Below are 17,425 nucleotides of genomic sequence, written 5' to 3'. Positions count from 1 at the left end.
CAGCTTCTGGCACAAAGATGCAGCATTTTAAGAGTCTAATATCAGATTACTCATATTTCCCTCTTGAAATGTTTTCTAATTCCGTCCTTGGAAGGAGAAGAAGAAATACAAAATGTGCCGCTCTGCCTTGGTCTTGCTCAGCGGGCACTCGTTGTCAGCATGGCTGGGTGGTGTTTCTGGGAACGGGCAAACCAGTAGGTCGGTGCAGCTTTTAGCAAGAGATAAATGAAGTCTGGCATTGCTCACCCTTTTCCCATTAGCTAAGTAGTTATCATTTACTACTTCTATTTATATTAAGGAAAATATGGTTCTTTGCCTCAAGAATCTCAAGCAACTGGTATCCAGGTTTCACTCTGGGTGGCTGTGGGGTCAGTTCTGTCAGACGGTGGGTGGCATCTGAACCACGCACAGCGTATTTGTGTATTTGCAGGGCTCCCCTGATAGCTCAGCTGGTAAAGAATCCACCTGCAAGACAGGAGACCTGGGTTTGATCCCTGGGTTGGGAAGATCCCCTGGAGAAGGGAAAGACTACCCACACCAGGATTCTGGCCTGGAGAATTCCATGGACTGTATTGTCCTTGGGGTCGCAAAGAGTCAGACACTGACTGAGCGACTTTTACTCAAATACAGAGCCTCCCAGTCAGCGCTAGCAATAAAGAACCCACCTGCCAACGCAGGAGACCCTAGAGACGTGGGTTCGAACCGTAGGTTATGAAGATCCCCTGGAGGAGGGCACGGCAACCCACTCCAGTATTCTTGCCTGGAGAATCCGCTGGACCGAGGAGCCTGGAGGGGCTACAGTCCACGGCATCACTAAGTGGCAGACACGACTGAAGCGCCTTAGCACGTAGCACAGTGAGTGGGTGTCATAGCATGTGTGTTTCTCTGGAATTAAACTGCAGACACACATCCGGTGGAGGAGCCTTTTGTGTTTCTGCAGTGCAGTGGGAAAAGAGCTTAGATTACATCTTCCAATTTTAAATTAACTTTATTTCGAAAAAATTCTTTACATTTCAGGAACTTTCCTGGCACTTTTCTTGCCAACATGAAATTCCTATAACATAAAATTAGCCCTTTTAATGCAGGCAATTGCGTAGCAGGTAATATATTCACAGAATTGCGTACCCTCACACTTAGTCCTCATTCTAGTCCGCCTTTGATCAGCCCCAGGCAACCATTAATCTGCTTGCTGTCTCTAATGATTTACTGGTCTTGGACATTCCGTATAAGTGAAATCATGGGATAGGAGACCTTTCCTTTCTGGCTTCTTTCACTCAGTGTGTTTTATAGAGATGCCTCCCCATGGTAGCATGTATCAGTAATTCATTAAGAAAGTGAAAGTGAAAGTCGCTCAGTCGTGCCCAACTCTTTGCGACCCCGTGGACTATACAGTCCTTGGAATTTTCCAGGCCAGAACACTGGAGTGGGTAGCCTTTCCCTTCTCCAGGGGATCTTCCCATCCCAGGGATCGAACCCAGGTCTCCCACATTGCAAGCGGATTCTTTACCAGCTGAGCCACAAGGGAAGCCCGTAATTCATTAAATTCATTTTTAAATGAAAATAATTTTAGATTAAAACGAATAATCTTAAACACACTTTAGGAGTTTGTTTATTGAGCGCCTGCAGTGTGCCAGGCACTAGATTATCTCTGAAAGTGAAAGTGAAAGTCTCTCAGTCGTGTCCAACTCTTTGCAACCCCATGGACTCTTTGCAACCCCATGGACTATAGAGTCCATGGAATTCTCCAGGCCAGAATACTGGAATGAGTAGCCTTTTCCTTCTCCAGGGACTCTTCCCAACCCAGGGATCGAACCCAGGTCTCCCACATTGCAGGCAGATTCTTTACCAGCTGAGACACCAGGGAAGCCCAAGAATACTGGAGTGGGTAGCCTATCCCTTCTCCAGTGGATCTTCCCAACCCAGGAATCAAACCAGCGTCTCCTGCATTACAGGCGGATTCTTTACCAGCTGAGCTACCAGGGAAGCCCTGATTGTGTATGGCATGATGTAAACATTGACATAAGGGCTTCCCGGGTGACTCAGACGCTAAAGAATCTGCCTGCAATTCAAGAGACCCAGGTTTGATCCCTGAGTCGCAAAGATCCCCTGGAGAAGGAATGGCAACCCACTCCAGTATTCCTGCCTAGAGAATCCCATGGACAGAGGAGCCTGGTGGGATAGAGTCCACGGGGTAGCAAAGAGTCAGCACACGACTGAGCTAACACTTTGACTAACACTTATATTGGGCTTCCCAGGTGGCGCTAGAGGTAAAGAATCTGCCTGTCAATGCAGGAGGCACAAGAGATGCAGGTTTGATCCCAGGGTCAGGAAGATCCCCTAGAGGAAGAAATGGCAACCCACTCCAGTATTCTTGCCTGGAGAATCTCATGGACAGAGGAGCCTGGCGGGCTACAGTCCATGGGATCCCGAAGAGTTGGACACGACTGAAGTGATTTAGCACGCATGCACACAAATACAAGATAGATTTCAAAACTGGCCCAGAAGAAAGGGAAGCCAAGGAAAAGTGACCCCCGTCTGCCGTTGCTTCCTCCAACCTCTCCATGGTCAGCATCTGATTCCAGGGCTACTGCGGCTTAGGTGGGAATGACCACAGATGACCTCTACAAGATCTCCCTGCACCCAAGGCCTACAAGTTCTATAGCTTCCTGTGTATGTACTCAGTCGCTTCAGTCGTATTCAACTCTTCACGACCCTGTGAACTGTAGCCCACCAGGCTCCTCTGTCCGTGCGATGCTCCAGGCAAGCATATTGGAGTGGGTTGCCATGGCCTCCTCCAGGGGACCTTCCCAACCCAGGAATCGAACCTACTTGGGTCTCTTAGGTCACCTGCATTGGCAGGTGGGTTCTTTACCACCAGCACTGCTTGGGAAGCCCCTGACAGCTTCCTGTGTGACACCAAATGAATTTCCCATCATGCCCCTCTTCCCATCCTTATGGCTCTCTCAACAAGTCTTGTGTGTGGAGACTTTGCTCCGGGTGTCAGATTGCCATCCTCTCTCGGCTCCTCCCCGTGGGGACCTCCTCCCTACTGTTCCACACCCGTCTCTCCAATTCCCAAGCCCAGCGCGTCTCTCCTTTGTATCATCACCAAGTGTATCACACTCTCAGAATAACTGTTCAACCAAAAAAAAGATATAACTTTTCTGCCCGGGTTCACCTTGGTCAGTGCAGATGATGCTAGGGCCTCACGGATCGTCCAGCTCAGCTGGAGAAAAAAATACATATGTATATAAAAATAAAGGGAAAATTTCCGTTGGGATCCAAAGCAGAGTACAGCAAGGTACCCTCGATTGGTAGAGCCGCTAAGTGCACCAGATATTCAGAGAGGATAGAAAATCCCATGGACAGAGGAGCCCGGTGGGCTACAGTCCACGGGGTCGCAAGGAGTCGGCCATCACTTAGCGACTGAGCACGCACGTATATGAAAGGATAGATGAAGGGGTAGTGTTCACTCAGGGGCTTGGAAACGTGAAGGACAGGAGACACAGGAAGAGCTGAGTGCAATCTGCAAAGCAGTCAGAGCATGACGTAGGTAGAGAGGAGTACAGAGGTCACGATAGAGTCATGGAGAACAGAGACCTGCTACTGTGCATGTAGGGGGAGACTGGGGGGCCCGGGTAGGTAGCAGATGCCTGGAAGAGTCCAGCGTGGGTGATGAGGTCCTGGGTGGGGGGCGGGATGGAAGGGCAGGTGGGGTAGACAGGCGAGAAGGATCAAAGGAGCTGGAAGGGACAGCTGGAATCAGTTGCCTGGGAATCTGTGGGGCGCAAGCAGCGGTGGCTGGTTTCAAGGGTGGAGTTTGTGTAACTGGATGGAAATTGGAAATGCAGAAAGGGGTACAGAAGGGCCTGCTTGTGCCAGGCCATGACTGGGAGTGGATGGGGTCACCTCTAAGCCCCTTAGGCCGGGTCACCCTCCTGCAGTCCTGGGCAGCTTGACAGCAATGAGACACACACAGGCATTACAGCCGAGTCTTGGCAAGAAGCGTGATGCCTGTCACATTTGTTTGTAGAAGGCTCAGCTCCCGGGAGCTCTTGGAGACTGAAAAGGGTACAGCCCTGCGCGCCCCGAGATGCTGCCTGTTTCTATGGAGAGGCTGAATAATGCACGAACCCCAGGCAGACCGTGCCTCATGGCGGTGGAAACGGTGTTCCCACTTCCCTCTCTTGTCTCAGGATTTCAGCCAAGTGACGAACGTGTCCAGAGACATGTGGGCGTCCCCCACCCTCCCTATCACAGGACGTCCTGCTCCTCAAGCCATAGCCCTGGGATCAGAGACCTGAACGCTGCAACCCCACAGCCCTGCCCACCACCGTCTCCAGCACAAAGACCCGAAAGGAGCCCTTCACTGTCCTTATTCTTGGCAATGGGCGTTAGTCACTCAGTCGTGTCCGAGTCTTTGCAACCCCATGGCTCCTCTGTCCAAGGGATTCTCCAGGCAAGAATACTGGAGTGGGTTGCCATGGCCTCCTCCAGGGGATCTCCCCGACCCAGGGATCGAACCCAGCTCTCCCACGTTGCAGGCAGATTCTTTACCATCTGAGCCACCAGGGAAGCCCCTGGGGATGGAATGGGCGTGGCTACATGGCTAATTACTGATAGACAGTGGACAGAGACCAAACCCCCCCTGGAACCTCCCAGAAAACCCGCCAGCAAATTGAACCTGGATAAGGTCTGGGAGAGGTGGAGAGAAAGGTTCCATGTGGAGAACAGGTCTGTGCTGGTTTGAGCATTTTGCAGGCAGGGGCTGAAATCTACCTTTTCTGCTTTGCCAGCCTCAACATTTTGGTTCAGTAGTTCACTCAGTTACCTGAAATGGTCGAGTGTCATGAAGTCACAAGAGACATGCTTTTTCATTTCATTTTAATAATTCTGAGTTTCCTTGAAAGAAATTATACGCAGGGCAGTTTCAAAAAGAAAGGAACACAGAATTCCAAGTTTTTAGAACACCTGCTAGGCAAAGTACAATTTAAGGAAAAGATGAATTCTTACGAGATAAGGAACATTCACACACACACACGCACACAAGCACTCATTTCTACCATGTATTCCTCACAACTGTTAGTTAAGTTTGTCTCCTACCAGACTAGAAGCTTTTGAAAGGTAGGGCTGTGTCTTACTGCTTCATTTTCCTCCCCTATGGATCCATAAATTAAACTCAAGTTTTGTTTGAACAGAATTAAAGTCACCTGACTACAATGGTGTTTGCTTCAGTTTGTGTATTTTTTTTCTAGAGGACCCATTGAATTGCTATTTTAGGAACAGTTCGCTGCTTAAGAAGTTACATTTGTATTAAGTAATTCCTAAAAGTAGCCACATTCAGTAAGAAGTAAGTAGTAACGAATGCAATCTGGAAGGGAAATTGGGCTCTTGGTTTCAGACAAGTTACAGTTTTCTATGATTTTAGTCCAAATGTATCCTTACAAAGTTTTTCCTACCTTAAATTAATTTATCCACCTGTTGTTTCCAATGTATTTTGTATACTTTATATCCAACTTCATGCCTGTAACTTCATTTCTGTTACTTTTATCCAACTTCTGAAATCTGCACACAGGTTTTGGCAAAGCTGCTTTTTTCAAGCCAACTGAAATCACAGTTAAAACAGTCTAAACTGTTTCAGCCTGAATTTTTTTTTTTTTTTGAGGTTGTAGCAGAAACATCTCCTAAAGGAGAAAAAGCCCTTATCTTATCCACCTGCACAGACTCTGACACAAATACATAATTTAGACGGGATAGGTGGAAATTAGCACATGTATATTTTTGAGCTACATTAATTTTAAGTATAATAGCTGATGCACCTTTCGCCTCTGCCCAGGGATGAAAGTAGCAAGGTGTTATTATCACCGTTACTGCTATGGTCCCCTCCCTACTGGTCAGTGACCGCTGATCACCCCAAAGGAAGATCTTGGCATTCAGAGGGCATTGCACCTCTTGCCCCTTTAGCTAGGTCCCTATTCAGCGGCAAAGTCTGGTATCCAGCCTCCAGTCTGCATGGTGTGGTATAAAATATTAAACCTAGGCCTTACACAAGCCAAAAAATTCTTTTTTTTTTTCCATGTCAAACACATTTTATTTGATGTTTTCATGCTAGGTCAGTCTAAACAACAAAGACCCAATTTGAACAGATTTTCTTTTAATAAAACTACGTGTGCATGGACACTGAGAACAGGGGAAACCCCGAAATTCATGTTTTTAACAAATTACAGCTGTTACTAAAGATGGTATGCTGGGATTTTAAGGAAACAGTCCCATAAATGATCAGCCCCTCCTTCAGTCTAATTAACCAACCCCTCTTTGAATGAAAACGCACTCTAGCCGCAGAAGTTTATCATGTTTTAAAAATACTCTGTAATAAAACATGTATTTGCTCATGTTCTCTCTCCTGTCAGTATTTAGTTACTAGCAGTCTCTCAAATGGTAAAATAAAATTGAATTTATATTTATCAAGTGAAAGTGCAGGTTTGTACAGCCAAACTCTGCGGCGGGAGTGAAGGGTGAAAGCTGATGGATGCCACACAGAACAAGGACCTTCTTGAAGGTGCCTGAAAAATTCTTTATTGAGTGTGCTTAAGTAGAAACTAGCTCCTGAGAGGAGAAGGCAACGGCACCCCACTCCGTACTCTTGCCTGGAAAATCCCAGGGACGGCGGAGCTTGGGAGGCTGCAGTCCATGGGGTCGCGAAGAGTCGGACAGGACTGAGCGACTTTCACTTTTCACTTTCATGCATTGGAGAAGGAAATGGCAACCCACTCCAGTGTTCTTGCCTGGAGAATCCCAGGGATGGCGGAGCCTGGTGGGCTGCCGTTTATGGGGTCACACCAGTCAGACCCGACTGAAGCGACTTAGCAGCAGCAGCAGCTCCTAAGAACTCAGTTCAACATGAAGCCCTCGGAATCCATGTGGCCTGAACTAAATGTCACCTTTGCACGTGGAGGAATCTGGCTCCACGGAGGCTAAGTGGGCAGTGCTGGAGGCCTCTCGGATCAGAGGCCGTGCTTAGTCCTGCTGAAAGTGAAGGTGTTAGTTGCTCTTTTCAACCCTGTGGACTGTAGCCCGCAAGGCCCCTCTGCCCATGGGATTCTCCAGGCAAGAATACTGGAGTGGGTTGCCATTTCCTTCTCCAGGGGACCTTCGACCCAGGGATCAGACCTGCCTCTCCAGCGTTGCAAGTAGATTCTTTACCATAATCCTGCTAGATATACAGATGATGTATACTATGCAAACATATATGATTGTGTGTATATGTATGTATCGATATAGACACACGAGTGTATGTATATACTTATGTACGTGTTTATATGTATGTATGTTGCTGTATTAGTCGTTCAGTGATGCCTGACTCTGTGACCCCATGGGCTGTAGCCCACCAGGTTCCTCTGTTCTTGGGATTTTCCAGGCAAGAATTCTGGAGTGGGTTGCCATTTCCTCCTCCAGGGGAATCTTCCCGACCCAGGGATCAAACCCACGTCTCCTGCAATGGCAGCTGGATTCTTTACCACTGAGCCACCTGGGCAGAGATTTTAGGTGATACTAAAAGTGGTCATCTAATTACTTGTCATGGATCTTAGGGAGCTGGGGGGGGTGAGTCTTCCTCCAATAACACAAGAGCAGTAGTGAAAAGATAACTTCTCTTCTCCTCAAATCCTTCATACGTGGTGCGTGGTGCTCCCTTTCTCTCTGAACTCTTGGGTTTTCGTTTGTGTATAATAGCGTTATTGAGATATCATTCATGTGCTGTTAAATTTATTCTTTCGAAGTGTGTGATTCAGTGGTTTTTCCCATGTACTCACAGAGTTGTGCCACAACTCTCTAGTCCCAGAGTATTTTCATTTGAAAAAAAAATTCTCTTAAGAAAACACACACACACACACCAAAAACAAATCACTATGCTGTATATTAAAGCTAGTACAATACTGTAAATCAACTGTACTCCAATTAAAAAAAAGAAAAAATGAAAAAGACGCTGTGTCTCCCTTAGGAGTCACTCCACATCCCCACCATCCCCCAGCCCCTGGCAACCACTAATCTAGTTTCTATATCTAGGGAATTGCCTTTTCTAGACATTCCATATGTTACAGGGCTGGATTGCGTCCCTCTAAATTCACACGCTGAAAGCCTTAATTCCTAGTATCTCAGAATGTAGCCAAATCAGGAGGTAAGGCCTTTAAAGAGATGATTAGGGTCAAACGGGGTCCCTAGCATGGGCCCTACTCCAACAGGCCTGGTGTCCTTGTAGAAAAAAGGAGATCAGGACACAGACATGCAAAGGGAGGATACTGCCATCTGCACGCTCAGGAGAGGGGTCTCGGGAGGCACCAGCCCTGCTGAGACCTTGATCTTGGACTGGGAGAGGGTAGGTATCAGTTGTTGGAGTCACTCAGTCTGTGGTGCTTTATTATGGCTGCCCTAGCCAATTCCGTAGCTTCCCTGACAGCTCGATCAGTAAAGAGTCCGCCTGCAACGCAGGAGACCCAGGTTGGATCCCTGGGTTGGGAAGATCCCCTGGAGAAGGGATAGGCTACCCACTCCAGTATTCTTGGGCTTCCCTGGTGGCTCAGCTGGTAAAGAATCCGCCTGCAATGCGGGAGAGCTGGGTTCGATTCCTGTGTTGGGAAGATCCCTGGAGAAGGGAAAGGCTACCCAATCCAGTATTCTGGCCTGGAGAATTCCATGGACTGTACAGTCCATGGGGTCCCAGAGTCAGACATGACTGAGCGACTTTTGCTTCACTTCACTTGGCCAATTCCAGGTGGCTCAGTGGTAAAGAATCTGCCTGCAATGCAGGAGACACAGGAGACACAGCTTTGATCCCTGGGTCAGGAAGATCCCCTAGAAGAGGAAATGGCAACCCACTCCAGGATTCTTGCCTGGGGAATCCCATGGACGGAGGAGCCTGGCGGGCTACAGTCCATGGGGTCGCAAAGAGTCGGACACGACTGAGCAACTCAACAGCAGCAGCTGGAGAAGCAAATTAACACAGCACGTAAATGGAATCACAGCGAGTGATTTCTCTCAGCCTGGCCTTCCCAGGCTTTCAGACTGGCTGACACCCCTCCCTCACCTTCCTCCCATTCCTAACTCTTGGGTGCTCATTGGCTTTCTTCTTCCGAAAAGCTCTGCCCCCTGGCCACTATTGCCAGCCAGTCTCTATGGTCATTCACATCCTGGGGCTGCTCTAGGAAAATCCTGATACACTGTTGAAGCAAAACCAAGATGATCATTTGATTTTTAAGAGACAAGGCCATATGTCATCTGAACCCAGTGGCTCGAAAGTATAAGTTACAGAATTTGAAAAATGCATTTCCCTACTGTGTTCATTTTTTTAGCACTGAGGATGACTTATTTCTAGCTCTCTTTATAAATGATTAGTGTTTTCAACCACAATATTCTGGGTTATATTCAAGGCATATCATAAGCATTTTCAGGCAATTTACTACTGCACATGAGATATTCTGCTTTGGGATTCTATGTGTATATACTGATAAATTCAAGGCAATTCTTCAATCTCAATGTAATAGTTTTGGTTCAAACAGAACCACTAGAAAGTGAAAAAGTGTCAGTTGCTCAGTCTTGTCCAACTCTTTGTGACCCCAGGGACTGTAGCCCGCCAGGCTTCTCTGTCCAAGAAATTCTCCAGGCAACAATACTGGAGTGGGTTGCTACGCCCTTTTCCAGGGGCTCTTTCCAACGCAGGGATCGAACCTGCGTCTCCTGCATTGCAGGCAGATTGTTTACCATCTGAGCCACCAGGGAAGCCATTGTTGTAAGGATTGGTTTGTGCCATTGTGGGGGCAGGCTAAGCAAGTCTGAAATTTGTAGGGCATGCAGTTAGGAAGGTCAGCTCAGAATATTATTAGGAACTGACTGAAACTGCTGTCCCCAAAAGAAATTTCCTCTTTTTCATGGAAACCTCAGCCAGGCTCAGCAGGCCTTTTACCTGACTGCATGGGACCCACCCAGATTATCTGAGATAATCTCCCTAGTTTAAAGTCAACTGATTATAGACTTTGATCACGTTTACAAAATACTTCCACAGTAACACTTAAACTTTGCTGTTGTGGTGCTTCAGTCGCAAAGTCCTGTGCAACTCTTGGCAACCCCATGAACTGCAGCACACCAGGCTTCCCTGTCCTTCACTATCCGCCAGAGTTTGCTCAAACTTATGTCCATCAAGTCAGTGATGCCATCCCACCATCTCATCCTCTGTCGTCCCCTTCTCCTCCTGCCTTCAACCTTCCCCAGCATCAGGGTTTTTTCCAGTGAGTCAGCTCTTCACATCAGGTGGTCAAAGTAGTGGAGCTTCAGCTTCAGCATCAGTGCTTCCAATGAATATTTAGTGTCAGTGTTAAATTAAATTGTGTCTCACCCAAAAAGGTATGTTGAAATCCCAACTTCTGGTATCCGTGAAAGTGATCTTATTTGGAAATAGGTGGGGTCTTTGTGGGCTTCCCTGAGTGGCTCAGCAGTAAAGAATCTACCTGCAATGCAAGAGCCACAGGAGACTCGGGTTTGATCCCTGGGTCGGGAAGATCTCCTGGAGAAGGGCATGGCAACCCACTGCAGTGTCCTTGCCTGGAGAGTCCCATGGACAGAGGAGCCTGGCGGGCTACAGTCTATGGGGCCGCAAAGAGTCGGACACAACCGTCACTCCAAATCTTTGTTGTGACGAGACAGAACCGAGGAGAATACACTCTCCTGACACAACTAAGCAACTTTCAGTTTCGGGTAGTCCTAAATCCAGTGACTGGTGTTCTTGCAAGAGAAAGGAGAGGGAGGTTTATTTTTTTTTACTTAAAAAAATCTTTTTGGCTGTGCCACATGGCATTGTGGGATCTTAGTTCCCCAATCAGGGATGGAACCTACACGCCCTGCATTGGAAGCATGGAGTCTTCACTACCAGGAAAGCCCCTGAGCAGGAGGTTTAAGACACACACACAGCCACGTGAAGATGCAGGCAGAGATTGGAAATGAGACAGCTCCAAGCCAAGGGAACAGTAAGGATTCCAATAGTTGGAACAGACTGAAAAAGAAGCATTCCCCCCCACCCCCAGAGCCTTCCATAGCAACGTGTTCCTCCCAGTACCTTGAGTTTGCACTTCTGGCCTCCAGGAAAAAAAACTAAACTTGTATGGTTTTAAGCCACTGTGGTATATGGTACTTTGTTACAGCTGCCGCTGCCCTAGGAAATAGACACAGTGTTTGACTGAATCACTGCCAACTGTGTGATGTGTGAGGTTAACATATCAAAAAACCGTGACACCTGCCTCCCCTTTTCATCCGCCTGTCCTAACCTTCTGTTCCTCCACGGAGCTCTTATCCTAGTTGGGGAAAACCCAATGAAAACATAAACATAGACATGTTGGCTCCTGAGAGAGAGAGGGAGATTGATGAAGGGGGGGGGGGTCCCGCATCCCAGCAGAGAGCCTGAAGTATGCTGAGGGTCCCGGGTTGCCAAGGAAACCTATGGGACATGGGGCTGGGGGCTGGGGGGAGGGGGGTGGGGCGAGCTGAGAGCATTTAGGAACCAGCTCGGGCTGGGGTGGAAGTGGGGAGGGGGCTGGAACCAAGTAGGTGCGGGGAAAGTGGAAAAACCAGAGCATCCCGCCTCTTACTAATTTTCGTTTGTCTTTAAAGACACAAGAGCTGGGCTTTCCCAGCGGCTCAGACGGTAAAGAATCTGCCTGCGATGCAGGGGACAGTGGGTTCGATCCCTGGGTCGGGAAGATCCCCTGGAGGAGAGCATGGCAACCGACTCCAGTATCCTTGCCTGGAGAATCCCCATGCACAGAGGGGCCTGGTGGGCTTACAGTCCCTGGGGTCGCAAAGAGTCGGACACGACTGAGCACCTAACACACACAATAACTACAGGCCCGTGTGTCCCCTCTTGTCTGTATGTCTTGACATTTTTACATAAAATTTTTTTTCTTGTCTCCTCTGCAGACGGCACTTTCACTTTTTCTTCAAAATGGGATTATGTCTGTGTGTACACACTCGAGTGTTTAATATTTTAAAAACAGTTGTCTCCACTGAAACAGACCATTCTGAGTTGCTTAGGCAAGCTTCTGATATTTTAGAATAGTCGCAGAGGCACACACAGTTAGGGCTGAGACTCTCATCTGCCCCTCACCTGGCTCCCCCCTACGTATGAATGGCTTTGTCACAGCAAACAAATTGATCTGGATCCATGACTGTGAACTAGACTCCAGACTGTGGATTTCCCTAGTTCCTCCGCTAAGATTCTTTGCTGTCCCGGAATGGAGTTTAGTCCTGCTTGGGTGCCTCAGGGCTGGGACAGGGTCTCCATCCTTCCTTGTTTTTGATGACCTTGTCAGTTTTGAGCAATGTTAGGCGGGTATTCTATAGAATGTCCTTCAGTTTGGGTTTGTGTCCCGTTTTTCTCATGATTGGACTGGGATTATGGGATTTGGGAGATGCTCAGGCTTTTCCTGGCGTTTCTTTGCTTATAAATGTTTCAACAGACATGGCGCGCGTGTGTGCTAGGCCTGTCTGACTCCTTGCCACCCCGTGGACTGACGCCCGCCAGGCTCCTCTGTCCATGGGATTTCTAGGCAAGAAGACTGGAGTGGATTGCCATTTCCTTCTCCAGGGGAATCTTCCGGACCCAGGGATCAAACCTGGGTCTCCTGCATCTCCTGAATTGCCAGGTAGATTCTTTAAGCCACCTGGGAAGCCTCAGCAGACATCAGTATATCTTAAACAAGAATCATGCTTAAACTAGGGATCATGTGTTTAGCAGCTGTGATAATTTATTTACAATCATTTACTTAGTAGCTGTAATCTTTGTCTTCTTTACTTAAGAACACAGAAAGCTACGGGAGATGCAGCCACCATTTAGTATTCTTAGCTCGTTATGTGAAACCTTTCCATCTTCAAATTCTGCCATTCTGGGAAGAACTGTAATATTTAAAACTTCAAACCTCCTTGGAATTATCTACACATTTGAAAAAGTTATTTTCGTCATCCAAGGGGATCTATGCAAAGGCAAACTACCCCCTTTTGGATCTTATTTCTAGTTTCCCTGCCCCAGAAATCATCTCAAATCATTTTCATGCTTTTAGCCACTGTTCAGACCGTGCCCTGGAAACCCGCTGGCTGCTGAGGTCAGCCCCACATCCGAGCGACCGGACGGCAGTGTGCGGCCGTGGGCTTCCGTGGCTGGGGAGAGAGTCTCATCCCAAGCAGTCATTTCCAGAAATGTGACCGATTCTGATGATTATCTCAGAAATGCATTAAAACGTTCTTTCCCTTCCTCCCTCCCTTAGGGACATTTTAAGAACAGTAGATGACATATATCTAACCTCAGTAAGTGGCTTCAGTCAAGTGACCATAACAACAAACGGAAAGAGTTCCTCACACGTGTACTAGGGAGAAGCCCTGTGTTCCAATTCCTTTGAGTTTTATGGTGCTTTCCTGAATCTGCTGAGTTTTCTGTTTTTTTGAAGTCAAGTTTCAGCTCAGTTCAGTCGCTCAGTTGTGTCAGACTCTTTGGGACCCCATGGACTGTAGCACGCCAGGCTTCCCTGTCCATCACCGACTCCCAGAGCTTGTTCAAACTCATGTCTATAGAGTCGGTGATGCCATCCCACCATCTCATCCTCTGTCGTCCCCTTCTCCTCCTGCCTTCAATCTTTCCCAGCATCAGGGTCTTTTCCAATGAGTCAGTTCTTCCCATTAGGTGGCCAGAGTACTGGAGTTTCAGCTTTAGCATCAGTCCTTCCAATGAAGATTCAGGACCAAGTTTCTTTAGGATGGACTGGTTGGGTCTCCTTGCAGTCCAAGGGACTCTCAAGAGTCTTCTCCAACACCACAGTTCAAAGCATCAGTTCTTTGGCGCTCAGCTTTCTTTATAGTCCAACTCTCACATCCATACATGACTACTGGAAAAACCATAGCTTTGACTAGATGGACCTTTGTCGGCAAAGTAACGTCTCTGCTTTTTAATATGCTGTCTAGGTTGGTCATAACTTTTCTCCCAAGGAGCAAGTGTCTTTTAATTTCATGACTGCAGTCACCATCTGCAGTGATTCTGGAGCCCAAGAAAACAAAGTCTGTCACTGTTTCCATTGTTTACTGAGATGTAAGTTACAAGCTTCCCTGTGCCTCAGATGGTAAAGAATCTGCCAGCATTGCGGGACACCTGGGTTCAACCCCTGGGTTAGGAAGATCCCCTGGAGGAGGATATGGCAACCCATTCCAGGATTCTTGCCTGGAGAGTCCCATGGACAGAGGAGCCTGGCAGGCTACAGTCCATGGGGTCGCCGAGTTGGACATGACTGAGCAACTGAGCAGACTTCCTAAAAAAAGAGCTACAGCGGGCTTCTCTGGTGGCTCCGTGGTAAAGAATCTGTCTGCAGTGCAAGATCGGAAGCAGACCTGGGTTCGATCCCTGGGTCGGGAAGATCCCCTGGAGGAGGGCATGGCAACCCACTCAAGTATTCTTGCCTGGAGAATCCCACGGACAGAGGAGCCTGGTGGGCTATGGTGCAGAGGGTTGAAAAGAGTCAGATGTGACTAGAGCTACTTAGCACATGGGCACACAGAGGGATGACGTGCATGCACCATCGTGAGTTCGTCCCTGCCCTTGCTGAAGGGCATCTGGGTTGTTTCCAGGTTTGGGCATCTGTGAGCCAGCCTACATGTGTACAGACTTTTGTGTGAAGCTACATTTTCACTCTCTTGGGTGACTAAGTAGGAGGCAACGGCCGGGTTGTGTGTGCCCATGACAGCTCTCTGATCATATCAGGTGGCTGTTCATTTCATAAAAACATCAGTAAGGCCTTCTGACAAAGGCAGCAGAGGGAAAAAAAAATGCAAATATTCCACCTCCACATAGTTTCACCTGTGCTTTGCTTTTCTTGAAGTTGCCGAATGTTCTTTGTCAATGTAGAGTTGAGCTTGACTATGTGGGAGATGGTTTTTGTGCAGCGACTATTTATAAAATCTTCTCTCCCAGGCTCCTTCTCCACTGTGACTTTTAAACACTAAATGCAGAAGTGGAAACAAACGGAGGAAAAAAAAATTAAAAAACAAACAAACACATAATGTCCTATAATGAAATAAAGTTACCAAAGAGAGAGAGGGCCTTTTGACAATTATCCTCCCCTGTTAGTTTGTAACTATAGCAGCTGTGTACTTTGAGTAAACCCAGGCAGTTCCTTATGTGTTGCTGGGTGGGCGGGCTCAGAAATTGTTGGCTGATCCAGAGGCAACGTGGTTTGTGTTTAGGAGGGCCATAGGATTCGGAACTACAGCAGATGGGCCACTCTGGAAAGTCGAATATGAATATTGAGGCTTTCCCAGTGGCTTGGATGGTAAAGAATCTGCCTGCAATGAGGAAGACCCGGGTTCCATCCCCGGGTGAGGAAGACCCCCTGGAGGAGGGCATGGCAACCCCCTGCAGTATTCTTGCCTGGAGCATCCCATGGACAGAGGAGCCTGGTGAGGCTACAGTCCATGGGGTCGCAAAGACTCGCACATGACTGAGCGACTGATACACAAAACAGGTCTACACTTGAGTGCCCTGAAACCTGTATGTTGAGGCCACCTTCTGTGGCAAAAGGGGACTTTGCAGACGTGGCTCAGTTTAGAACCTTGCGATGGAAATTTTATCGTGGATTATACAGTTTGGGCTAATTGAATCACCAGGATCTGGCAGCAGGGGGGTTGTGCATTGGGAGAAGGACATGACCAGAGGGAGGTCACATGTCAAGGCCTTTGGGATCCAGACAATGGAAAAGGCAAAAGGAGCCAGATCCTCGCCTGGAATCTCCGCAAGAACCAGCCTGCCAACAACTCAATGTTAATTAGCCCAGTGAGACCCACAGGGGACCTCTGGCCTCCAGAATGGTCAGATAGTAAGTTTGGCTTATTTTTATTATTAATGTATTTTTGGCTGCAGTGGGGCTTTGTGGCTGCGTGGGCTTTTCTCTAGTTGTGGTGAGCGGGGGGTTACTCTCTAGATGCGACGGGCAGACTTCTCACTGTGCTGGCTTCTCTGGTTGTGGAACCTGGACTCAGCAGTTGTGGTCCATGGGCTTAGCTGCCCCTGTGGCACGTGGGATCTTCCCAGATCAGGGATCGAATCCACGCTCCCCCTGAATTGGCAGGGGGATTCCTAACCCCTGACCAGGGAAGTCCAGAAAATAAGTTTTATTTTTATTTTTTTAATTTAAGCCATTAAGTGTGCGGTAATTCGTTGCAGCAACAAAAGGAAACTGATACAGCCCTTAACCTCTGTGAGACTGAACTTGCCTCCAATGTGAAACCAATACGATCCCTATTGAATCTCCCCAGCAGCGTCATGGGTTGCTATGGCAACGGATGAAGTCATCTTTGAAAACTGTTTAGGAGACCATCAGAACACTTCCTCAGGTAGGAAAAACCTTGGTTCTTCCTTTGCCCACCTGCGTCTGCTCCTATCAAGAGATGTTTAATTTCCCCGAGTCCTTCGAATGGCCTCCACCCTCTCTTGAGTGGGTGGCTGTCCCCAGGCGTCTCTGCGCCTTTTTAGGGCCCATCCCCACAAACAGGATGGGCTTGGTTCCTGAAGACACACGGCTTCTTTTCCACCATCGTGTTCCTTCTGCCTTTTCTTCAATATGAAAAAAAAGGGGTTCCCTCATTTTTAACATTTTATGAAAAGCATTTTCTTTGCAGTTGTTTTCACTGTGTCGAGTCTTGGTTGCAGTCTGGGAGGTCACTAGCTGTGCTGAGTGGAGGCCACGCTCTAGATTCGACATGCGGGCTTTTCATTGCGGTCGCTTCTCTCATTGTGGGGCTCGATAGTTGAGGGTCACTGGCTTAGCTCCCCTGTGCCACGTGAGATCGTACTTTCCTCACTGAGGATTGAACCCAAGAAGGCGGATTCTCAACCACTGAATCTCCAGGAAAGTCCCTCTGAAAACTTTTTGAAAACACACTATAAAAAAAGAATAGAATTTCCTAGGAAGAGGTAGGCAAGTTACATGAAGAACCTTGAATACTTCAGGTCAGTTCAGTCGCTCAGTCGTGTCCGACTCTTTGCAACCCCATGGGCTGCAGCACGCCAGGCCTCGCTGTCCATCACCAACTCCCGGAGTTACTCAAACTCATGTCCATGGAGTCGGTGATGCCATCCCACCATCTCATCCTCTGTCGTCCCCTTCTCCTCCCACCTTCAATCTTTCCCAGCATCAGGGTCTTTTCCAAGGAGTCAGTTCTTCGCATCAGGTGGCCAAAGTATTGGAATTTCATCGTCAGCATCAGCCCTTCCAATGAACATTCAGGACTGATTGCCTTTAGGATGCACTGGTCCTTTAGGATAATTTCCTTTAGGATAGACTGAGTCCTTCGGTCGCCTAGAATTTTCTAGGCCAAGTAGTCAGTATTATTCACGTTTCACTGG

Source organism: Giraffa tippelskirchi, chromosome X (assembly GCF_054371585.1).
Source record: "Giraffa tippelskirchi isolate mGirTip1 chromosome X, T2T-mGirTip1v1.2.pri, whole genome shotgun sequence".
Taxonomy (NCBI): domain Eukaryota; kingdom Metazoa; phylum Chordata; class Mammalia; order Artiodactyla; family Giraffidae; genus Giraffa; species Giraffa tippelskirchi.
Note: the sequence above shows the minus strand (reverse complement) of the source record.